The 26,657-nt window shown below is 45.0% G+C and overlaps 1 long non-coding RNA gene across 1 annotated transcript; it reads right to left on the bottom strand.

Moving 5' to 3' along the window:
* Positions 1-20,830: 20,830 nt before the first annotated feature.
* On the bottom strand, positions 20,831-21,249 carry LOC120997735. Its single transcript, XR_005778214.1, has 3 exons — positions 21,220-21,249; positions 21,057-21,134; positions 20,831-20,965 (listed from the first exon to the last, which is right to left on the bottom strand). It is a non-coding gene; the product is annotated as an uncharacterized LOC120997735 (long non-coding RNA).
* Positions 21,250-26,657: the final 5,408 nt, after the last annotated feature.

The raw sequence follows: 26,657 nt of genomic DNA on the forward strand, positions 1-26,657 counted from the left end.
TTCTATAAGATAAAACCCAAGTAGCTTGCCTTCTAACAATATATATCCAGTGCCAATATAGTCAATGCATTTCTGCAGATGCCAATTACTTAAATTTAATTTATATATATTCATAACACCTTAATGAGACAAGGACTCTAATAAGCTGTCAAGATGGGGAATGGAGGACAAGTTTGGCAGTGTTCCCAGTAATATTCCATTGCAAATCTAGAAAATGTAGATCCTCGTCTTTGGTATGTATGAGAATGAAATGTCTAAATGTGTAAACAACCTGTTTTACATCATTAAAGGGGTATTCCCATCACAGACAATGGGGGCATATCGCTAGGATATGCCCCATTGTCTGATAGGTGCGGGTCCCACCTCTGGGACCCGTACCTACAACAAGAACGGAGCGGGGAGAGCTGTGGCTGGAGGAACCCGGATTTCCCGGGGTCCATGCACCACCAAGCACTGCTCCCTGTTGCTCCCATAGAAGTGAATGGGACCCCGGCCCCTGCTCCCATTCATTTCTATGGGGCAGATGGAAATAGCCAAGCCAGCGCTCGGCTATTTTCAACGGCCCCATAGAAATGAATGGAGGGCGGCTGCGCATGCGCAGTGCACCCTCCGTTCATTTCCCCGCTCCGTTCTCATTGTAGGTGCGGGTTCCAGAGGTGGGACCCGCACCTATCAGACAATAGGGGCATATCCTAGCGATATGCCCCCATTGTCTGTGATGGGAATACCCCTTTAAGTGAGATGGGACCTGAACCTATTGTTTCTATTCTTCCATCCTGGACCATCTTTGGCCAAAGAAATCAATATCACTAAAATAGTTGCTTGATTAAAAGACTGTGTTATCTTCTGCATCTTACCTTGCCAAGTACTCTCCCATATGAAATGATTACGTTATTGCTGGATTAGGAGTATTTAACGGGGTGGAAACACCTTTATTTCAACATCAAAAGTGGAGGTGGAAAGAAGCTATAAGAGTTGCTCCCCTCCTCCTTCCTATTGACACTAGTTTTAAATGGGTGTTCCAAGTTTCTTTTTTTTTTATGGAAACTATTGTGATCTGGTAAAAATAATAAAAAAACTCACCTTCACAAGCCCCCTCCGATCCTGTGCTGCCGCTACTTCCTCTTCCCAGGGCTGCAGGCAATGACATATTGTTGTGTATGCAACACTGATGTCCCATATGCAGCCAATCAATGGTCTCAGTGGTAAATGGCCTGAGACTGCTGAGGCCACTGACTCCAGCAGTATATAAGACATTACCGCTGCAACCACCACAGTATGTCACAGGCTAAATTCCAGGAAGATGAAGGAGCAACAGCACGATCAGACGGGGCTGGTTAGGTAATTTTTTTTATTCTACTGACTGATAAGTATACAATAAAAAGAAATAAATGGGGCAACCACTTTAACAGTAAATCAGACAGTTAACAGGGAGGTACGTATGTAAAAATATGTTTTTATGTTTTTAATTTACTAGTGGCTGGCATCACCCCCTGCAGGGTGCTGTCCTAGGCACTGAACCTCCAATGCCTAGCAGGAAATACAGCCCTGGCTGTAACTGAGGTACCAAAAAGGCCCCATAAAGATTTGCCCTTGCCATGGGGACACACAATTCCGGAGTGTGGTACTCAGTATATTCTTTAAAGATGCTATGTCCAGCATACATACCAGGTTCTTATTTTGTATATGATGAAGGACAAAAGAGTGAACCACAAAGGGAAGGAAGAATGAAGAAAACAGAAGACACTTGGAATGTGACTTGATGTGCATAGCTCACTACATGTGCTGTAGCGGATCAATTCACCTTTAAGGTCAATCATGACCAGGACAGATTTTATCCACTGGAAGTAAACAAGTTCTTATTGAGAGATCTTGAAAACCATAAGCAAATGTTATACAGAAGATGCAATTAAGTTTTATTTCATTAAACCTTCAAAGTTATTTAAAAGGGGATGTCTGAAATAATTAGAAACCTTGGACAAGCCCTGTAATAGTCTAAAATGCAAAATCATCTTATATTCACCCCTTCCTCCAGCGCATTATCTCTGGTGCGGTCTGGTCTTTCTGCTGCTGCTCGTTCACAAACTGTAGCAGTCATCTGCCAGTGTACAGCATGTTAGTGCTGCAGCCAATTACTGTCCTCAGCAGTAGACTACTGAGAACAGTGATTGGCAGAAACAGTCACATGCTGCATGTCGTAACAAGACCACAGCAGTTTATAAACAAGGGGTAGTGGGAGGATTCGACTGGTGTACTGGAGAATATACTAGAGGGTATAATATGTTTTATTTTAGGCCATTGGAGGGCTTGCCAGAGATTTTTAATTATCTCAGATATTCCCTTTAAACTTCTGTATAGTAAAATCAAACTAATTTCTGTTGAAAGAATTTCTTGTGATTCATTGGCCACACTGTTGACCATTTTGATGACATCACTGTGCAGTGCTGTCCTATTGTATGGAAAGGTCAATTTTTTTCTTGTTTGCTTCTGCCATTCTAAACTTGTACCTTAGATCCAGCTTAAAGGTCACATACCAGATGTATTTGCTTATTGCAAAGCTTCTGCACAAAACACACCTATTAAGCAATGTTCTGGAACATCCTAGTGTAGCACTAATTGTACAACTATTTCCTGCATATCACAGAGGGCAAGCTCTAAATAAGACCATGAGCTTCCATATATCTATGTTATCCGCCATATTGGACATTGACACGTATAATGAGAGCTTACTAAGATTTGACCTGAAGCTAAGTCAGTGTTTCTTTACTTTATATGATGTAACTGCCTTATCTATCTATTATCACTGTAGTTATTTAGTGAATCATTTATTCACTTAGCCATTGTTTTAGCCTATTTATTCCCGTATCCAGAATCCGACCACAGTAAAAACAGAATCAGGACTAAACATTGAAGACTAGGTACTACTACTACTACTACTACACATGATCCCCTCATGTTCCCAAGTAAGACTTCCTCTGTAAAGGGAGAGCTTTGGACGACAATATAAAGGGACAGTTTTAGATGGCAATGCAAAGGGGCAATTGTGGATGGCAGTGTCAGGAGTTGCCTCTGTAACAGATTCCAACTGTATGGAAGAAAAATTCTATGAAAAGAAAACAGCACATAAAAAGAAAATGATGACAACTGTATGGTAATGATAAAGCTTAATTGTCCAGGGAGCAGTGAGGAACTATACCAGTCTCAGTGTATCACAGATGTAGAGGTTACAGTTTATCCTAAATCCTAAAGAATCTGTAATTCTACCATCCTGACAAACCAAGATCGTAGTCACTGCCTATGCCAAAAGTCATCCCCAAAGTATTAGAGGAAAATCACATGACTTAAAATAGGTTGTATGGTATATTAGTCTGACAGTGACTGCAAGAAACCTTATAGATGTGTTATACTCTTTACTTGGCTTGTATACATATCTCTCGGTGTCAATATTATTAGTTGGATTGTGTATAGACCTAGCTGCAACCTTGCAGAGAAGGGTCAGAGATCTCCATTATGCCAGCTGTTATGTGAGTTTAAAGGAGTTTTCCAGGTTTACTATGGTTTTTAAAAGATATGCCCAAGTAGTTGCTTATCCCATGTTCATCTTTTCTATGTTTTCTTTTCAGTTTAGACTTTCCTGATCCATGTTCACCATGTAAACCAATCACTCTGGTTTGTTTCCATCCTGTATGTAGCACTTCCTGTGGCTGTATCCAACCAAACCCATGATGCACTTCTTTCTCTGCCACAGCTCCTGTATCGTCCCTAAAAACACCCAGCTAGTTTATAGCTCCTCCTACCCAGCTAGTTACATAGACAATCTCCTATTACTGACATGCCCATGGACATAACATCACAGGAAATAAGAAAGACTGCATGGACATGGTCATGTGACCACAGCCCAGAAAGCAAGATAGGAGCAATAAAGGTACAAGAAATACATTACAAAATTGCAGCTACTTTAGTAAATGATTATTTGAAAGGATGTTGAGGCAAACTGGAAAACCCCTTTAAGGTTTGCAAAATTTTATTTCAAATCAGAGAAGAATCTAAATTTTAGAGGTAGAGATGGCCTTGCGGTTCGCCCAGCGGTCGTTTCGCGGTGAACTTTGCTCGTTCGCAGTTGCCGAACGGGTGAACATATGGCGATGTCCGCCGGCGCCATATTCTTTTACACTGTGAAGAACTTTGACCCATGACACATCCATCAGGTGGTACAGGACAGCGAATTGAGACATTTTAGCACATGGACATACCCCCTACCTTATAAATAAACCTGATCTGGCTGCCATTTTACATTCAGTCTTTTGCCAATGTAGGGAGAGGTTGCTGTGTGGAGCAGGGACAGACTGTAAGGGACCCCAAACGCTAACTAATAGGGCCACAAAAGTCCTTTTAAGGACTGGTATAGGTTTGCTATCGATAGGTGTGATACACAGAGGGGTGCGATATACTTATCATATAGTTTCTAACATACAAAGTATATTATAGTGCATTTGTATTGTACAGCAGTTGTGTGCGGTTCTGCTGCGATACTGCAGCTATACAGAGGGGAAAAAGCTCTTGGAACAAATAATTTCAACTGATGTGATATACCAGTTGCCCCCCCAAAAAAGCTGATTGAGGCAGAGGTGTGATATACCAATAATATACTTTCTATATATTGCATTTGGGTAGTGCAGCATTTGTTTGCGGTTCTGCTGCATTACCGCAGCTACACAGATTGACAGACGCTATTGGAACAAATAATTCTTTTCTGTACGGTGAATGCATAATTTTTGGGGCCTGTAGTACACTGGCCTGCAGTAAAATTGATATCCCTTGACCGTGTAATATACCTCCAGCCACATAATCACTTGATCTTTACTGTCCGGTAAATGCCTAATGTTTGGGGCCTGTAGTCCAGTGGCCTACAGTAAAAAAAAATTCCATTGACTGCATAATGTACCTCGAGCCACATAATCAGAATTTCTTTTATGTCAGGTGAATGCCTAATTTTTAAGGCCAGTACTCCCGTGGCCTAAAATAAAAATTTTCTAGGCTCCAACAGGGCACATTTAAGAGAATTTCCCTTTAAGGCACATAAAAATGTCCCCTGATTAAGACACATATTTTATGTTGGAATTTTTGTCATTGATCCCCCACTAGTATGTCACTGTCCATGTTGTGGGACTATTTGTACACTTCTACTAAGTATTTGGTGGCTGCAAATATGAGCTGAAGGTTTTTCAGGTTCGCCTGCCATTAAAGTGAATGGGGCGTGGCTGACAGTGTTGCCTTATGTATGTGGGCAGGCAGTGCAGCATCATGTCTGGAGATTACTGTATCGAGTTCAGATTCTCTCTCTATTACTCTCTTTGATCAATACATTAATGTATGCTGGCTATTTAGTATTCTATTATTTGGCTGTGTAAAGCTGAAGGTTATCTCGCTTGTGATACAACAATTAATTTTAATCATGCCTGCAGCTCAATGCCAAAAACAGAGAGGATACGGAAAATAAATGAGAGAGAGCGCCAGAAAGCAGCCCATAGTAGTAGATCATTAAATCATGGTTAAAACCAGGTACCAAACCACAAGATAGAACACATAACCCAGATATTGACAGTGTTACACCTGAGAGGACGGTAGAGATCCCTCAAGCAACAAATGAAATACAGGAGAACACTTTGGAGGGAACACCTGACAAAGATGATCATGAAGTCAGTGTTGAAGAGGAAGAGGCCACAGGAGGGGAAACAGTGGTAATATTGGGCTTGAGGAAGTAATAGAAGAGTATGTGGCTGAGGAAGCTGTGAGTAGTGTAGAAGAAGCCATGTCAAAAATGTCATCCTTAAAATATCCAACAGATCCAGCCCATAATCAAATTTTTCATCTCACGTGTAATGCCAGCTATGTGAACATGTGTGTTGAGAGGGGACCATGTCAACCTGTCCTCAGATTTCCCAAAAATACTGAAGGCCGATCATTTCAGAAGGTGTGGTATGAAAATAAGCTGTGGTTAGAGTACTCACCTGACAAGGACAGTATGTACTGCTTCAGCTGTCGGCTTTTTCTAAATGAACAAAAGTACAGCAAGAGTTCATGGAGAGTGGCTGGGGTAAGCAATTGGAAAAAGGGACTTGACAAAATAAAAGAACATGCAGATTCAGAGGCCAACTTAACAAGCATGGTGCGATGGAACACATACAAAAAGAGTGCTTTGCAATCGTCTTTTGACGTATCAGATGTTCTAGGCAAGGAAAAAAGGGAGCGAGAGAAACAAAGAAACAGAGAACTCTTGACCCGATCAATTGATATAACTCTATATCTTGCACGGCAGGGGAAGGCTTTCAGGGGTGATGACGAGTCTGCCACAAGTTCAAACCAGGACAACTTACTTGAACTTGTTAAAATGTTTAGCCAATACGATAGTGTAATCAAGCTACATTTGGATAATGTAAAATGCCAGAAAATAGGTAAGAATAGGTGTCAAGTTTCACTCCTCTCAAATAGAACACAAAATGATCTTATCAAAGCACTGGCCACATTCACAAAACGAGAGAAATAGAGGAGGCCAATATATATTCAGTTCTTATAGATGAAACTACTGATGTATCTCACTGTGAGCAGGTCTCTATTGTGGTGCGTTATGTGTACTAAATGGAAGTCAAGGAGTGCTTCTTCCAGGTCTGCAATGTGACAAAAACGACAGGTGAAGAGATGGAGAAAACTGTTTTTCACTTGCTAAAGAACAACATCTACAGATAGAAAACATGCGTGGTCAAGGCTATGATGGTGCTGCCAATATGAGTGGTCAATACAAAGTACTGCAGTCAAGAATACTGCAACACAATAACAAAGCTCTATATGTGCACTGCCAAGCCCACTGCCTAAATTTGGTCCTAGTTGAAGCTGCAAAATCAAGCATCCACTTCATTACCTTTTTCAACCTGGTACAGAAGCTCTATGTGTTTCTCACCAGCTCTACAAAAAGGCACACTGCATTTGTGAAATGTCAAAAAGCCCTGAACGTGTAATTCAACTGCAAAAGCTCTCTGACACACGTTGGCATGTAGAGAAAAAGCCCTGAAGGCCCTCCTTAAAGTTATGAGTTTGGTGGTCAAAGTCCTCACTGACATTACAGAGCAGGAGCCTCCCGATACTGCTGCTGGAGATGCCAGGATGTACCTTAAATCCATAGACTTTGAGTTTTTGCTTTGCCTTGAGATAGCCACTCCAGTCTTTGAGGTCACTGCACTTGGCTCTGATGCTCTACAGAACTGTGATATTGATCTGTCCACAACATATGCTGTTGTTAATGGAGTAAAGGACACCTTGTCCAACCTCAGGACAGAAGAACAGTTTGGAAAGCTGTTTAAAAGTGCCACTGAAAAGGCAGAAGCCACTGGGATCAGCATTCCCACAGTCCCCCCAGGACAGCAAAGACAGAGGAGGGTGCCTTAAAAATATTGCCAGAGTACCCATGCAGCCACAGAGAGCCACTTCTTCCAGTCTGTAGAAGACTACTATAGAGGGAAGGTATACTTACATTCATTGATGTTTTTTCTCAGGAACTACAAAGAAGATTTAGAGGAGATGTCGAGACACAGTCTAGTAAAATACTAAGTGCACTTCACAGTTTGACAAAGGCGAACAACAACTGGATAGGCAAAGATGTAATAGGTCCTGACTCTCTTGAGGCCATTCACACACTATGTGAATTCTATGGAGGAGAGGAGCAAAAGTTAAAAACAGAGCTCAGGGTCTTTTAGGCTTCTTTCCCGGACACATCCACCGTGAAGAATCTGTTAAAAACACTTAGAGAGAACACTGGGCAGGATATCTTTCCAACACTGGTAGAAATGATAAGAACCTATGCAACAATTCTGGTGTCAACAGCAACAGTGGAGAGGTCCTTTTCCAAGCTCAAGCTGGTAAAAGATACATTGAGAAATCTTTGTTCAGAAGAGAGGCTTTCTGTCCTCCTACCCCATAAACCAAAGTGAAGTGGTAAACATATATAGGGACATGGCTCCCGAAGGTTGCTGCTGTAAGGGAGAAATAACAAGGGAATGAAAGTGATGGTGAGTAGGAAACAATTGTGTGAGTGTGAATGAATTGTGTTGTGTGTAACGTTATCACAAACATTTTTTTTTTTTTAGGGACGGAAATTTTATTACAGTTTTAATGTAACATGTCAGTTACAAAGTTACAAGTTTATATTTAAATAAAGAAATATACATTACTCTGTATCTGTCGTGTTTACAATTACAGTATCAAAGAATTAATGGAGAACAAGGTAGGACTTCTAGAAAAGTAAGCTTCATGGTACAAACATTTTTGTCCTTTTTTTTTAAGCCCCTGCCTTCAAAATGTCTGTGCACTTCCCTGGTTCCAGACAAGTGTTTTTTTTGGCTCCACAGGACAGTATTCTGGGGGAAGGGAGACTTTAAATTCCTTGAGTTGAAGCAGCAGCTTTTCAGCTTCAGAAGGAGACACGTAATTGGCTCCATAAATTGCTTTTTTATTATTTTAACCAGTTTTAATGCTATTACTTTCTGAAGTTTATTTATGATGCCAAGAAAGGTTGCTGTTTTGTGGTACCAGTCATTCCTGGAAAAGTGGAATAGAACTGACTGCGTTATCTGTCAATGAACTGGCCAATTTTTTTAACACAACCTAAATTTTATATGCGTTTCTGAAATTGTTTTTATCTGCAAGTTAAGTACAAGTGCCAGCTCCATACATTTTTGTGGAAAGCTGGCACTTTGCGAAGAAAACATCCTTGATTGCTCAAATCTTCAGTGCGAATAGTCAAATGGAACTCTAACTGCATTCAGTGATCAAGTAGTCGTCCGGTGGAAGCCCATGCTCTTCATATTGGACCAAAGGTGGCCATTCACTTTCAGTAGCTCATTTGGGAAAACAGCTATTCCAATCCAACCCAGCAGACACACAGTTCAACTAATTATGCAGGTGTTTTCAATGGGGAAAGAGGAATAAAGGTACGACCACACGGTGCAGTCATGAGCTGTTAGGGGCGCGGCCAGCTGCCATTGAGAACTGCCTGGCCAAGTAGACTTACATTAATTAATCGAGACTGCACTGTATAACTGGCTTTCATTGTTAATTGCCATGCGGTATTGAAGGTGCCCCACAGCCACGAACATTAAAGACCGATTATAGAGCGTGGTCTTCATTAGTTGAATAAAAGACAGCTGTGGACTAACTGAAAAGAGAAAATCCTTTTATCCCTCAAAATATGCAGAATAAACATCAACTGAACATTTCATATACAATACACGTAATGAGTATGGCCATCTTTAATGTCAGCCTGTAGTTAGCTAACAGCATTTCAAGTGTTCAAAATCATCCCCAGTGGATTAAAAGAACATTCCAGGAATTAAAGTATTATCCCAGAAAAAATTGATACACTGTGTGATGTCTAATGTAGGGGCTGAGGGTGCAGAGAATGATATAGAGATTAACCCCTTAAGGACTGCAAATATGACCAGTGTCACTTTAAGTGGTGATAACTTTAAAACGCTTTGACTTATCCAGGCCATTCTGAGATTGTTTTTTCATCACATATTGTACTTCATGACACTGGTAAAATAAGGTAAAAAAATAAAATGTTTATTTTTTTTAAAAATACCAAATTTACCAAAAAATTTAAAAAAATTGCAAACTACTATTTCTATAATACATAGTAATACTTCTACTTCTATAATACATAGTAATACCTCCAAAAATAGTTATTACTTTACATTCCCCATATGTCTACTTCATGTTTGGATCATTTTGGGAATGATATTTTATTTTTTGGGGATGTTTTTGGGGACAAGGCTTAGAAGTTTAGAAGCAAATCTTGAAATTTTTCTGAAATTTTCAAAAACCCAATTTTTAGAAACCAGTTCAGGCGCTGGGGCACAGATCGGGTCCTGGGGGGCACAGATGGGGTGATGCTGGCACCGATGAACACGACGGGCAGGCAGCTCCTCTCTCCTTCGGCTCCGGAACACAAAAGGAGGAGGAGAGGAGCGCTTGCATCTTTTGAATCTGCCGCCGTCCCGCCCACCAGCCAATCAGAGGCAATCCTGAGAGGTGATGTCACCATCACCTCTCAGGATCGCAGGATGGTGATTGGTGGGGTAAAATCACACCACCATCACCATCCTGTTACGGGTTATCGGGTCTTCAGAGACCCGAATAACTCGGAAACGCAGAAAACCGCAGGTCTGAATTGACCTGCGGTTTTCTGCGATCGCCGACATGGAGGGGTCACAGGACCCCCCAACGCATTTAGCCTAGGTGCCTGTTCAATGATTTGAGCAGGCACCGGGTTCCGCAGGCGGCGGTGATCGGAACCATACATGACGTACCGGTACGTCATGTGTTCTTAAGTACCAGGACATCATGATGTACCGGTACGTCATGTGTCCTTAAGAGGTTAAGGACTCTGGAACATGCCGTACGTCATAAGTCCTTAAGGGGTTAAAAGAACAATAAAGCGAGAATCCTGTATTATACACCACCCTCTCGGTCTCTGTAGTAGGCAAAACACAGGGAGATTTACTAAGCAAAATACACCATTTTAAACAGTCGCCGTACTTTTACATCTTAGCTACTTTACAACTTTGCATGAATCTATAGTAGCTGTGAATATAACAAAATTTGTAATATATCTTAGGGTACTTTCACACTTGCGTTTTTCTTTTCCGGCTTAGACTACTTTCACACTTGCGGCAGGACGGATCCAACAGGCTGTTCACCATGTCGGAGCCGTCCTTCTGCTATTTCGCCGTGCCGCCTGACCGCCGCTCCATCCTCATTGACTATAATGGGGAGGGGGCGGAGCTCCGCCCCTGTTCCCATTATAGTCAATGGGGACGGAGCGGCGGTCCGGCGGCACGGCGAAATAGCGGAAGGATGGATCCGACATGGTGAACAGCCTGTCGGATCCGTCCTGCCGCAAGTGTGAAAGTAGCCTTAGGCCTCTTTCACACTTGCATTGTCCGGATCCGTCGTGCACTCCATTTGCCGGAGGTGCCCGCGGATCTGTAACAACGCAAGTGAACTGAAAGCATTTGAAGACGGATCCGTCTTCAAAATGCGTTCAGTGTTACTATGGCACCCAGGACGCTATTAAAGTCCTGGCTGCCATAGTAGTAGTGGGGAGCGGGGGAGCAGTATACTTACAGTCCGTGCGGCTCCCGGGGCACTCCAGAATGACGTCAGAGCGCCCCATGCGCATGGATGACGTGATCCATGCGATCACGTGATCCATGCACGTGGGGCGCCCTGACGTCACTCTGAAGCGCCCGGGGAGCCGCACGGACGGTAAGTATACTGCTCCCCCGCTCCCCACTACACTTTACCATGGCAACCAGGACTTTAGCGTCCTGGCAGCCATGGTAACCATTCAGAAAAAGCTAAACGTCGGATCCGGTAATGCGCCGAAACGACGTTTAGCTTAAGGCCAGATCCGGATTAATGCCTTTCAATGGGCATTAATTCCGGATCCGGCCTTGCGGCAAGTGTTCAGGATTTTTGGCCGGAGCAAAAAGCGCAGCATGCTGCGGTATTTTCTCCGGCCAAAAAACGTTCCGTTCCGGAACTGAAGACATCCTGATGCATCCTGAACGGATTTCTCTCCATTCAGAATGCATTGGGATAATCCTGATCAGGATTCCTCCGGCATAGAGCCCCGACGACGGAACTCTATGCCGGAACACAACAACGCAAGTGTGAAAGAGCCCGAGCTCCGTCTTAGGGGCTCTATACCGGAAAAGAACTGATCAGGCATATCCCCATGCATTCTGAATGGAGAGTAATCCGTTCAGGATGCATCAGGATGTCTTTAGTTCAGTCTTTTTGACTGATCAGGCAAAAGATAAAACCGCAGCATGCTACTTTTATCTCCGGTCCAAAAAACGGAAGACTTGCCTGAATGCCGGCTTTTCATTTCCATGAATGAATGAAGGTCGGATCTGTCCTTTCGGTCTGTGCATGCGCAGACTGAAAAAAAAGGTGAAAAAAAAATGCCGGGTCCCTTTTTGCCGGATGACACCGGAAAGACGGATCCGGCATTTCAATGCATTTTACTGACTGATCAGGCATTTTAAGACTGATCAGGATCCTGATCAGTCTTACAAATGCCATCAGTTGGCATACGTTTTGCCGGATCCGGCAGGCAGTTCCGGCGACAGAACTGCTTGCCAGATCACTCTGCCGCAAGTGTGAAAGTAGCCTTATAGTACTTTCACACTAGCGGCAGGGGACTTCGGCAGGCTGATCTGGCGGCTGAACAGCCTGTCGGATCCGTCCTGCCGGTAGTTGACGTGTGCCCCGGACTATAATGGCGGCGGGGGCGGAGTTCCGGCAGCAGCACGGCAACGCACGCCGAGAGGCGGCCGGACTTAAACTACTGCATGCAATACTTTTAATCCGGCCGCCTCTTAGCGTGCGCTGCCATGCTGCCGCCGGAACTCCGCCCCCATTATAGTCAATGGGGACGGAGTGGCAGTCTGGGGGCACGCGTCAACTAGTGGCAGGACGGATCCGACAGGCTGTTCACCCGCGGGAACAGCCTGCCGGAGTCCCCTGCCGCTAGTGTGAAACTAGCCTTATCAGATAAAAATATCTTTTAGTTATCACCTGTTTTCTTCTTCCCTCTTTTCTAAACGAAAGCTGCATTTACACTATCCGAGGAGAAGCCGATCATCGGGAAATAAGCTAGAATACCTCCACAGTATAAGGGGGAGTGATCGCTATTGCTATTGCTTGTCCCCACACAAAATCATTGCTTCTGGGCAGTAGAGTGTTGTTTAGACATCTAACCATCAGCTGCCTGGGAACCATGATTGAGGTGTTCGCACCAACAATCATTTCACCCGATTAATGAACGTTTTGTTAGTTCATTGGGTGATCTGCGGCACCTTTAGACAGGCAGATTATCTGGAATGAGCTTTCGTAGGAACGTTCGTTCCCGATAATCGGCTGTGTAAATCCAGCTTAACTTTTTCTCTGAAATTTGTGATAAATCTGCCTTATTAAAACCAAGACAGGCTGTCTACTCACTGGAGGATCATATTACATCCCCCCAGTTTTTGGAGAGGGGAGGGGGAGGATAAAAGATGAAGTACTGAGAAAAACAGGCAGAGTAGACAGACATTATTCAGAAGATTCAGTCGCTGATAGTAAGCTTTATATCTAACCCCAGGTGCTTTATTCACACCTATACTGTTTAGTACTTCTCTATAATGTCTTATGGTGCTTCTGACTGATTCTAAGGGCTCATTCAGATGACCTTATGTGTTCTACAATCCGCAAGTTGTGGATCCGCAAAACACGGTGTGAGGCAGTGACAGGCCTGATACGTGATAGAGGTGTAGAGGGGGTGGATATTTCAGTCCACACCCCTCTTCCACCACAGGTAGGTGTAGGAGTCCAGGGGAGAGGAAATGACCCTAGAGAGGGGGAAGCCTGCAGAGGCTCTGTGTGGTCTCAGCCAGCAGGGCTGAGGGGACACGAGGCTGTGTGAAGCCGGATCTCTCCACTGTGTGGGACTGTGCCTGATGAGCTGACCTGCGGAGTGTCGGAACCTGATACCCTGTTTGTGAACTGCGCTCTATAGATGAGATAGAGTCGGCACATATATTAGGTAGAGCCCAGGCGGGCAGGTGTTTATTTTGGTTTATGTTTGTGCTGGTGCTGAACTGCCAGAATAAAGTGCCATTTGGACTTGAACCCCGTTGTCTGAGAAGGAATCTTTCATCGCTGCCCTGCTTGAGTGTCAGAGCCTTTGCTGTGTGCGCTGTAACACTTGTGCCAAGCTTGCGGTTGGTGGTGGCAACGTGTTGTTGTTAAGGCATGTGGTGGCAGTGTCTCGGCTTTGGCTGTGTGCGCCATGACATGGTTGCCATGCATGCTGTTGCCGGTGGCTACGTGTTGCGTGTTGACTGGTGTGTGCACTTCCCCTTTAAGTTGTAGCCTCCCTCTGTCTGGTGCTGTAAGGGTTAACTCCCTGATTGGGTGTGGTCACTTGGGTTTTATCTCCTGTGGCTTCCTGGCTGGAGTTAGTTGTACTTCAGCTGTCGTTGGTACTGGACCTCTGCTCCAGTCCAGGGTGTTCTATCTGCCCAGTCCTTGAGGGCCACCTTGTAGGACATCGATGTCATCTGCGATGTCATTCCTTTGTCTCCCTTATCCTCTATGTACCCAGCCTCACTTGTTGTATGTTTGGTGTGGGTTTCTGTTCAGGGTCTGTTATACAGTGCTGCCCATAATTATTCATACCCCTAGCAAATTTTGACTTAAAGTTACTTTTATTCAACCAGCAAGTAATTTTTTGACGGGAAATAACATAGGTGTCTCCCAAAAGATAATAAGACGATGTACAAGAGGCATTATTGTGGGAAAAAAAACATTTCTCAGCTTTTATTTACATTTGAGCTAAAAGTGTCCAGTCCAAAATTATTCAAACCCTTCTCAATAATCAATAGAAAAGTCTTTATTGGCTATTACAGCAATCAAACGCTTCCTATAATTGCAGACCAGCTTTTTGCATGTCTCCACAGGTATTTTTGCCCATTCATCTTTAGCAATGAGCTCCAAATCTTTCAGGTTGGAGGGTCTTCTTGCCATCACCCTGATCTTTAGCTCCCTCCACAGATTCTCAATTGGATTCAAGTCTGGACTCTGGCTGGGCCACTCCAAAACCTTAATGTTGTTGTCTGCTAACCATTTCTTCACCACTTTTGCTGTGTGTTTTGTGTCATTGTCATGCTGATATGTCCACTGGTGCCCAAGGCCAAGTTTCTCTGCAGACTGCCTGATGTTGTCGTTAAGAATCCTCATGTATTGCTCTTTTTTCATGGTGCCGTTTACTGTGATTAGGTTCCCTGGTCCATTGGCTGAAAAACACCCCCAAAGCATTAGGTTCCCACCACCATGTTTGACTGTGGGGATGGTGTTCTTTGGGTTGAAGGCTTCTCCTTTTTTACGCAAAATAAAGGAAACATCATTGTGACCAAACAATTCAATTTTTGTTTCATCTGACCATAACACACAAGACCAGAAGTCTTCTTCTTTGTCCAGATGAGCTTTTGCAAAGGCCAAGCGAGCTTTTGTGTGCCTTCTCTGGAGAAGCGGCGTCCTCCTTGGTCTGCATTGTACAGTGTCTGTTGGATTGTCTGCCTTGAGACATTGCCACCAGCAGAGCCCAGATTCACCAGGATGGCCTTGGTGGTCATCCTTGGATTCTTTTTCACCTCTCTAAATATCCTCCTGGCCAGCACAGGTGTCACTTTTGGCCTCCGACCACGTCCTCTGAGATTTTCCACAGTGCGGAACATCTTGTATTTTTTGCTCAAGTGTAAATAAAAGCTGAGAAATATTTTTCTTCCACAAAAATGCCTCCTGTACATTGTCTTATTATCTTTTGGGAGACACCTATGTCATTTCCCGTCAAAAAATTACTTGCTGGTTGAATAAAAGTAACTTTAAGTCAAAATTTGCCAGGGGTATGAATAATTATGGGCAGCACTATACGTCTTGTTTGTTGTTACATGTCTGGGATGTTGTTGGTGTTTGTCCCTGCATGTGTGCAAGACGTTTTCCCTGTGTGTGTTGTACCTCTGTGAGGGGGCTGGTTTCCTGGAGGGGTGAACCATAAGTCTGTATGCAGTGCTGCCTGGGGCTGCCTTGCTCCTTGCGGCATGGGGTCCAGGCAGAATCAGGAGTGCTGGATACCTGTGTGTGTGTTGTCTGTACAGTGTCCTATTTGGTGTGTGGGCATCTGTACATATGCACGGGTTCCAGTCGTGGTTGCTGCGGCAGGTAAGCGTCTTGTCTGGTGTTCTTACCTGCTGACTCTGTTGCTGCATATGCTCTTTTCCTTTGCCTGCTGCTAGACCATTTGAGACTCCTGTTCATCCGTGTCTGGGAAGAACAGGTCGTCTCTCCCCTGCTCCTATGTGAGGGATTATCAGGGCGACTCAGGGCCATAGGTATCCTGGTATGAGCCGTCCTACCGTCCAGATCCGCTCATACGGTGAGGAGTTAGGGTGAGGATTAGGGACGCTTTAGGAGGTGACCTACTCTCTAATCTCGGCATCCTGGCCTAGCTGCTTCCTGGCCTAGGTGCTATCTTGCATGAAATTGAGTTGGATATTTAAAGGGCCGGAAGCCCAATGTCTTGATAAACCTGGTTGTCCGGTGAAGTGGCTGCTCTTGCTAATCTAGACACTTCTGCTGTGTTGCAAGGAAAACTTGCTGAAATTTAAAGGGCCAGAAGCCCAAGTTGCAGAAACTATGTTGCTACAGGACTGTCTGTTACCATGGGTCTCATGGAGGAATATGTCAGGCGGTTGTGGCAGATAAAACGGCAGGAAAACCTGGCCAAACAGATGGGTTCTACCCAAAGTGAAATGGTGCGGTTTGATGCAGAGCGGGAGGCTTTGGAGGTGCAACTGCAGTTGGCCCTGAAGAGAAAGTCTTCAACGGTGAGTGGACACTTTGTAAAGGTCCCACTAACTATCTAAATTATATATATAAGTTAAGTGTCTAATGTAATACAAATAAGGGCTCTTTCACACTTGCGTTGGCCGGATCCGTCGTGTAGTCCATTTACCAGAATTACATGCCGGATCCGGAAAAACGCGTGAGAACGCATCATTTTTTCATTCCGGATGCGTCTTTCCGCCTTTTTTCCGAACATACGGATCCGGAAATCCGGAATGCAACCGTTACGTTTTTTTTACGGATCCGTCCTACGGATCCGGTATGCAGCCGGATCCGGCGTGCGGATCCGTTGAAACAGCGGATCCGTCGTCTATTTTTGAACGGATCCGGTATGCAAAATAATCCTATCATTAAAATTAATCTAATCACAACTAATAGTTGTACAACAATAAAATATGCAAAAATTTTGGTCTATAAAAAGTAAACCTTTAGGGACTAGCTCAGATTCTGTTTAGGATTGTCGCCAGGATGATGCCTAAGCAAGAGTTTGCTTTCAAAGCCCTGATTTTGGTTTCAAGATGGAGGAAACAACAGCGAGATAGACGTCGGCGGCGTCTTCGTCGATATTGGGTTCATCCAATTTCGTCTGCACGGATTACTGAAGGAGCATTTGAAGTCCTGTACCCGGAATTGCGTCATTTTCCTGAAAAATTTAATATTTTTTTTCGCATGAATATGGCTAGCTTTGATGAGCTCCTAGACCGAGTATCACCGACACTGGCCAGGATGGATACGTATTTCCGCAGGAGTGTGTCACCTACAGAACGACTCATGTTGACCATCCGGTAAGATAATGACATATAGATATATTAATTTTAATTATTTATATGTGTTGTTTACTATTTATACTTCATTAACAATTTTTTTAAGAGATTTTTAGAGCAGCTATACTAATCTGTATGTATTTAAATATTACAGTCGGTAAATATGTATTGATGCTTTCAAGTATAGAAAAATTTTACTCATAACGATATTTTTGATAATTATAGTGATTCAGGCCATATCAAATTTGACAAATCCGTAATCTAAAATTTTTAAGTATTTCAAATTACTAATCTAATATTTTATTTATATATTTTTTTCAGCTTTCTGGCTACAGGTGACAGTTTCACCTCGCTACACTACCATTTCAGGCTTGGGATTTCAACAATTTCAACAATTGTAAAAGAAACGTGCCAAGTTTTATGGGAGGAACTGCATGAGGAGTTCATACCTACTCCGAATCAGCAGAGATGGCTTCAAATTGAAAAAAATTTTTATGAGGTGTGTCAATTTCCGCATTGTGTCGGCGCAGTGGACGGAAAACATATCCGTGTTATAAAGCCACCAGGTACCGGATCAGAATTTTTTAATTATAAAAAGTATTTTTCAATTGTTTTAATGGCCATCGCTGATGCTGACTACCGGTTTGTGGCAGTTGATATTGGTGCATATGGCCGCACCAATGATTCAATGATTTTTAAAAACTGTTTCATGGGACGGAGCGTTTACAATCGGCAATTTGACTTTCCACCTCCTGAACCTATGCCTGGAACCGACAGTCCACCACTGCCATACGTCTTGGTGGGTGATGAAGCTTTTCAAATGTCTGGAAATCTGATTAAACCCTACTCTAGCCGTGGATTGGATGCCACAAAACGCATTTTTAATTATCAGTTAACAAGGGCACGAAGAATGGTCGAGTGCACCTTTGGGATCCTTGCCTCTAAATGGAGAGTTTTTGCTAAACCGATTCAGTTGAAGATTGAAACTGTAGACGAAGTGGTAAAGTGTGGGGTAGTTCTTCACAATTTCATACGGACTAAAGAACCCGCCATTGAGCGAATAATCGAGGACAGCGAAATGACTAGTATTGAAACTTTTGGACCACGTGGTACTGTGGCGGTGTCCGCCATGCGTGATTCATTTGCTGCCTACTTCAGCTCAGATGCTGGACGTTTACAGTGGCAGGACCAGAATGTTTAAAATTGAAATTTTTTACTGTTGCTGTTTTTTTTCTCCAAAAAATTGATCATTAATAAAGTTTAATAACTTTTTCAAATATAGTAGTATGGTGTTTCTTTTTAAATAATTTAGATTATTTTTGTAAAAATATCTTATCACCGCATGAGTAGCCACTATCATTGGCTGGCTCCCCAAGCGGTGTGAGAGCATGTCAGGCCTTTATCCACCACACCCTCTCCAACCGCCTGTAGAGCGACAGTTGCAGTGTCGCTACACAGGCGGTGGGAGAGCATGTCAGGCCTTTATCCACCACACCCTCTCCCACCGCCTGTAGAGGGACAGTTGCAGTGTCGCTCCACAGGCGGTGGGAGAGCATGTCAGGCCTTTATCCACCACACCCTCTCCCACCGCCTGTAGAGAGACAGTTGCAGTGTCGCTACACAGGCGGTGGGAGAGCATGTCAGGCCTTTATCCACCACACCCTCTCCCACCGCCTGTAGAGCGACAGTTGCAGTGTCGCTACACAGGCGGTGGGAGAGCATGTCAGGCCTTTATCCACCACACCCTCTCCCACCGCCTGTAGAGCGACAGTTGCAGTGTCGCTCCACAGGCGGTGGGAGAGCATGTCAGGCCTTTATCCACCACACCCTCTCCCACCGCCTGTAGAGCGACAGTTGCAGTGTCGCTCCACAGGCGGTGGGAGAGCATGTCAGGCCTTTATCCACCACACCCTCTCCCACCGCCTGTAGAGCGACAGTTGCAGTGTCGCTCCACAAGCGGTGGGAGAGCATGTAAGGCCTGTATTAGATAAGTAAAAAAAAACACAAGGACACATAAAAACTTTTAAAATAACTTTTACTGAATTTTATAAAATAAAAAAATATATAAATAATAAAACAATATAAATATAAAATTTCAAAAAAAAAAAATTACAAATCCTGGTATTGAGGATTTGGAGGAGGAGGTTGGGGAGTGGAAGGCAGTGCACGGCTTGATCCCTCTCCACCTTCGTAAGTTCTGGTGGAGACTGAAATGTGCGATGTGGGAGGAGAGACAGCGGGAGTATGCAAACGGGATGGGGGATTGGGTGAAGGAGTTGTCCGAGCCAGCGAAGAAGGAGTGGTGAAAGTTGTTTGTTGAAAATAGTTAGGAGGAGAGGGAGAACAGTGTTGAAAAGGCTCGGGGGTTGTAGAATGGGGAGGTGGTTGAGGTGGACGGGTTGGAGTTTGCGGAGGTTGGAAGGGGTGAGGAGGTTGGAAGGGGTGAGGAGGTTGGAAGGGGTGAGGAGGTTGTGGTGGGGGATAGGAATGGGAGGGGGGATAGGAATGGGAGGGGGGATAGGAATGGGAGGGGGGATAGGTTGGTGGTTGGGGGACGGAAGTTGTGCGGTGTCTCAAATCCCACACCGCATCCTCCACCCTACGTCTCAACTCCAACACCTGGTCGGGCGTGAAGTCCGCCACCAGCTGATTAACTGACAGCCAATAGGGTTGTAGCGGGCCCGGCAGAGAAAACTGTGCCACAAACTCCCGCTGACTTCTCTGCTCGGCCTCCAAGGCTACAATCCTATTGCTGTAACCACACAAGGTCTCATACAAGAGCCTTGTGAGGTCTTCATAATCAGCTTGGCGGCTTCTACCGGCCCTCTGGCGACGCATCAACGCCTCAAAAAGTGGCGCCATAACGGCCATTGTTGCATCACCAGAGGGCACCAGTAGAGGACGATTTGGGTCCTGACCAGGTGCTGGAACAGGTGGAGGGGGATCCGCGAGTGGCAGCTCAGCAGGGACCGCCTCTTGTTGACCTTCACAAGGAGGTTCTGGCGCCCGAGTACTGCTAGTTGTTCTGTAAAAAAAAACAAAAAAAGAAAAATTAGCATGTTTTTAAAATTGATTTAAACATTTTACCATTTTTTTAGGGATTTTTTTACTTACCTTCGCAGCTCTAGGGTTCTACGTAGGAACCCTAGGGCAGCCGCATAGCGGTACGGCTGCCGGCGGGTTCCGCCAGACCCACTCGGGCGATTGACCTCCTCATTGTAATCTTTTTTGTAGCGGTCCCTTATTGAGCGCCATCGCACCATGACTGCCGTCTCTGAAAAATATAAAAATAAACATTACTCTCAAATTACTGGCATTTACCAAACTGCAGCCCTACTGCTGTTGCAAAACTACTACTCCCAACATGCCCGGATAGGGCATGCTGGGAGTTGTAGTTTTGCAACAGCTGGAGGGCCGCAGTTTGGATATGACAGAACCAATCAGAACCAATCAATTAAAAAAATTTAAGGATACTTACTGCAATCTTCCTGTTTGCCTTCACTGAGGTCGTCCCAATCAGTCAGCATTTTGCCGCAAATCTCCATCCACAGACTCCGGGTAAGGTGATGGTCTGCATGGCGGCGGTCGGTATGGTCCCAGAGTGGGACGCGTTCCTCCACCAGATGGATGAGGAGTTCATTGTCTATATAGAAACCGGATAATTCCTCCTCATCCGTTCTGGCAGAGGCCCTTGAACCCTAAAAAAAGTAGAAAATGTATTAATTTTAAAAAATAATTTAATAATTTACACATATGATATAACAAGATTCAATACTGAGATATACTCACACGTCCCCGACCGCCGCGTGCTCCCCGGCGCCTTGTGGGTGGTTGCTGACGACCTCTTGAGGCAACAGTAGGATTAGACTAAAATAAAAGAATATCAATTTAATAACCATAAATTATAAGAATTATGAAAAAACACAATACATCTTTTTTTTTTTTTTATTACCGATTCATGGTGTCCACCCCCGACTTCCTCCTCTTCCACTGTCGGAGCTGGGCCAGAATACCTCTCCTCCGTTGACGATTGCTGTAAAAAGAAAAAAATAATAATATTTTGGACATGGATGGGATAATAAAATAAAACTTTAAAACATGACATACCGTTTCCAAGCGAACTCGTCGCCTTGGAGGAGAGTTCCCGGACTCACTTGAATAGCCTATTGAAACAATTAAAAATAATTAAACAATTGATTTTGAATCATTATAAAAAATCCATCAAAAAAGATACTTACTGGACATTTTTTTTGAAATGTATTAAGTTCAGGTCTTTCTCCCAAAAAATATAACCTAAAAGAAAAATGAGAGCAAAAAGATGAAAGTTTTAACACATTAATATTAAACAACAGTACCACCTTACTACCACCCCCAACATCCACCATGCAGTCACCCCAGCCAGCTGCAGTCCAAAAGAAAAAGCACTTGGGACTGAAGCTGGGGTGACTGCATGCTGGGTGCTGGGGTGACTGCATGCTGGGTGCTGGGGTGACTGCATGCTGGGTGCTGGGGTGACTGGGGTGACTGCATGCTGGGTGCTGGGGGCAGCATTCCCCAGGTGACTACTACCCCCAACATCCACCATGCAGTCACCCCAGCCAGCTGCAGTCCCAAAGAAAAAGCACTTGGGACTGAAGCTGGGGTGACTGCATGCTGGGTGCTGGGGTGACTGGGGTGACTGCATGCTGGGTGCTGGGGTGACTGGGGTGACTGCATGCTGGGTGCTGGGGGCAGCATTCCCCAGGTGACTACTACCCCCAACATCCACCATGCAGTCACCCCAGCCAGCTGCACTCCCAAAGAAAAAGCACTTGGGACTGAAGCTGGGGTGACTGCATGCTGGGTGCTGGGGTGACTGGGGTGAATAGGGTGACTGCATGCTGGGTGCTGGGGGCAGCATTCCCCAGGTGACTACTACCCCCAACATCCACCATGCAGTCACCCCAGCCAGCTGCAGTCCCAAAGAAAAAGCACTTGGGACTGAAGCTGGGGTGACTGCATGCTGGGTGACTGGGGTGACTGGGGTGACTGCATGCTAGGTGCTGGGGGCAGCATTCTCCAGGTGACTACTACCCCCAACATCCACCATGCAGTCACCCCAGCCAGCTGCAGTCCCAAAGAAAAAGCACTTGGGACTGAAGCTGGGGTGACTGCATGCTGGGTGCTGGGGTGACTGGGGTGACTGCATGCTGGGTGCTGGGGGCAGCATTCCCCAGGTGACTACTACCCCCAACATCCACCATGCAGTCACCCCAGCCAGCTGCAGTCCCAAAGAAAAAGCACTTGGGACTGAAGCTGGGGTGACTGCATGCTGGGTGCTGGGGGCAGCATTCCCCTGGAGACTACTACCCCCGAAATTCATTTGCTGCCTCCTACATGCATCTACTATGTCTAGGACATAGTAGATGCATGTAGTCGATGTATTTAAAAAACAAAACACACACTGAATACTCACCTCCAGTAGCTGAAGAGACGACCTGTCCTCGACCTCTCCCGCACGGGTTGTCTGTGCAAGTTCGCGCCAGCCAAGACCTTCCTACTTCCTGGCGCAGGCGCAGACGCAACTTCCGGACCCGTTGTTGCGTCGTTTCAACTGAAGATTTTAGGACGGATCCGGATCAATGCCTTTCAATGAGGTATTATTCCGGATCCGTCGATGCGGCAAGTGTTCCGGATTTTTGGCCGGAGCAAAAAGCGCAGCATGCTGCGGTATTTTCTCCGGCCAACAAACGTTCCGTTCCGGAACTGAAGACATCCTGATGCATCCTGAACGGATTCCTCTCCATTCAGAATGCATGGGGATAATCCTGATCAGGATGCTTCCGGCATAGAGCCCCGACGACGGAACTCTATGCCGGAAGAAAAGAACGCAAGTGTGAAAGAGCCCTAAGCACAGAGCACAGCAATGACACTGCTGTCTCTCTCAGAACTGCAATAAACTGTAGAAAATAGCTGCTGGGGAGGTTCTTATATAGTAAGGGGTAGGTAACTTTCCTATTGGTTGGTAGGGATATTGCTAAGCTCAGACAAAGCCTTCTCATTGGCCCACAGGCTAGAAGAAGGGAGGGATGATCACCTGATGTGTACTGTGTTTAAAAAAAAAAAGAATATTCGTCATTACGAATATATAGCACTATATTCTAAATATTTGCGAATTCTCAAAGCCGATATTCGCGATAATAATTAGCTTTTCGAATTTTCGCGCTCAACACTATGGCTTACGTGGTGAAGTGGCCACAAGCGGCATGTCACTTCTGAAGCCAGTCGTTGACTGGAGCCGTGCAAGTGACCCTGGCCATGCACTGCCAGGTGTAAACAGCATGAGGACCAGAGCGGTGTGGAACATGTAATTATGAATCTTCTATTTCAGAGGCCATGCTGCAGGAACTTGATAATCATTTTTACCAGAAAAGTGGCAACATTTCCTTCCATTCTGCCTCCTATTTATAAATCAGCGGTTTCCTTCACTGCAGAGGACGGAGCTCACTGGTTATCACCATCTCCTGCCAATCCAGTTATAGGCGCCCTGCAGTAACCATTAAGCAGTTTACCTTGCTTGTGGGGAAGGCACTTATTGGTTACACTTTAATGACCAGGCCTGAAAAGGCTTTAATGACCAGACACTTTTTTGTGATTTAGCACGCGTGGTGGTTCAAACGGTTGTAACTATTTGTTGGACTGCCAAAATAATTTTTGCAACAATTTTTATTTGGGGAAAACTGCACAAAACTTTTTAAAAAGTATTTTTTTTTCAAACTACAGGGACCCTATCCGCTCCTGCTACAGTGCAGGAGCAAAACCTGTGATCCATCCGCTGTGCGGCGCTCCGGGCAGAAACACAGCTGATCGCAGGATCAACTGTGTTTTTGCCCAGCAGGACGGGGGCCGCCAGCTCTAGGTGCTCGCCAACAAGTATCCTGGGTTATGCCCGCCATACTGGACTTCCTGGATAGGGGGCCAGAGACAGATACCACAGTGGCTCTGACCTTTGTAACGGACTATTGCTCTGTATAGTGGGAGCTCTTGAAATGCGAGACCCTGGAGGTAGAATTTGTGCTGGGCAGAAACTTTCAGGTTTTTTTTTACAGCTATGTAGCGGAGAAAGTGCTTCAAATTGTCCGGCTAGAGAATCAGAGGAAAAATGTGTGACTCATCATCCTGAAAAAGAACACTGGATTCAAGGTCAAGGAGTTTCCCATGGCAACCAGTGCATTGAGGAGCCTTTGTGTGATCGTGGCACCAGGAACCAAGGGCAGGAGGTTCCCAAGGTCCAGAAGAAGGATGATTATCTTACGGGAGATGTTCCTGGAGCACCAGCACCCTCATCTCCTGGGAGTGCAAAACCTGTGACGTCAATTGGTAAGACCGTTCCTCTTATCAGTCACTGGGGTAGCAGTCAATGTGATAGCGAGCACGGAGGTTGGGAATGTTGCTGACCAGTGCCCTACTACTTCAGAAGCCGTGAACTGTGGTGTGAGCCGGCGGCCGGAAGGTGTTAAGACACCGGGACTAGAGATTGCGACAAAAATGTGTGACATTGTGGTGGATGGCAGTCCAGTCCAAGCGTTGTTGGACAAAAAGCTAAGTGTGCTGGACCTACATGGGGATAGCAAGAACTATCCTGTGGCTCTCACTGAGTGCGAGACTCCAGTGAGAACTGCAACTTATGAACTTGGTGTTGTAAATACGCTCATGTATGATGTAATGTTGGGTTATGATTTCCCCTTGTTCTGGGAGTTGTGGGGAAATGGATACACTTCTGCAGCAAGTGAAGAAACTCCTGCAGAACCCGTACCTGTCCCTTTAAATGAAGGTGTAAGGGAGATGCACAGTATATACAATGGTTTAGGTGAAACCACCATTGAAAACAATGGTACAGATAAGGCGCAGAGTGAACATGTCAACCTAATTGAATTGCATGATGAAAATGTGGGGTCATCTAAAATAGATGTGCAGGCTGGGAAGATGCTCCCCCTGCTGGTAAGAATGTATGTGATTCAAAGATGCTGATTGATGTTGACAGCACACAGCTGAGGGAACCCACAGTGATAAATGTGCAGGAAAGTGTGGCAGTGCTACAGGGTGTACCACACGTACCAGGTGCGGATAAGCAGTCTTCACAGTGTTCTATGGCTAGTGAGCTCGGGTGCAGGGTTGATGAAGGGGTTGTGATATACAACATGAACCAGGCATGTGAAAGAGAGCCTAAGCGGGTTCAGGACATGAACCTGATCAAGTGGGGAGAGGTCAGCGTAGAGTCCAAGAACTACTGTATACCCAGGCAGTAGAAGACTTCCTGGCAGGTCTGACCATCCAAAAGGAGCGTCTAGAAGGGCAGGACTGACTGCTAGCAGAGGCTCACTACCAGCTGGGCCTGGCATATCAGTACAGCTGCAAACATAAGGATGCTTTCTCTCTCTCCACACAGTCCATAGATACGATAAAGAAGAGACTAGCTGTCCTCACAGAACTGGAGAAGGCTTCAGGTAGGCTACTTTCACAATAGCGTTTTCAATTCCGCTATTGAGATCTGTCATAGGATCTCAATAGCGGAAGAAAACGCTTCAGTTTTGTTCCCATTCATTGTCAGTGGGAACAAAACTGAACGGAACCAAAATGCATTCCGTTCCGTTTGGTTGCGTCCCCATCGCGGACAGAAAAACTCTGCAAGCAGCGTTTTTCTGTCCGCGATGTGGTGCAAAGCAAGACGGATCCGTCCTGACACACAATGTAAGTCAATGGGGACGGATCCGTCCTGACACACAATGTAAGTCAATGGGGACGGATCCGTCCTGACACACAATGTAAGTCAATGGGGACAGACCTGTTTTCTCTGACACAATAGAAAACGGATCAGTCCCCCATTGACTTTCAATGGTGTTCATGACGGATTCGTCATGGCTATAGAAGACATAATACAACCGGATCCATTCATGACGGATGCAGACGGTTGTATTATTGTAATGGAAGTGCTTTTGCAGATCCATGACGGATCCGTAAAAAACGCTAATGTGAAAGTAGCCTTAGTCAAAGACGGAGATCAAGGAGAAGATTAAAGACTCCAAAGAAGCACAGAAACTGCAGAAGACACAGACAAAGCACTTAAAGAGACCCGGGATGGATCTTCCTCAGGGTTTCCAAAAGAGAACGGTGGTACTCCTACATCTGCTGCTGCAACAGAGAAGAGTGGGGACTACATTGTACAGGGAACCAACTGTGTATCAGACATCTCCCATCTATTATGGAAGAAGGTAAATAAGAAACTTAAGGAGGAGAGTCCTCTGAAAGATGCAAGAAATCCAAGCCAGAGTCTGTTAAGAATGGGTCTGGAGACGGTGATGCTGCTGTGCCGGCCGAGGCAGAGAAGATGGAAAAAGTTGATGGAGCTGA

Source organism: Bufo bufo, chromosome 4 (genome assembly GCF_905171765.1).
Source record: "Bufo bufo chromosome 4, aBufBuf1.1, whole genome shotgun sequence".
In the NCBI taxonomy this organism is placed as follows: domain Eukaryota; kingdom Metazoa; phylum Chordata; class Amphibia; order Anura; family Bufonidae; genus Bufo; species Bufo bufo.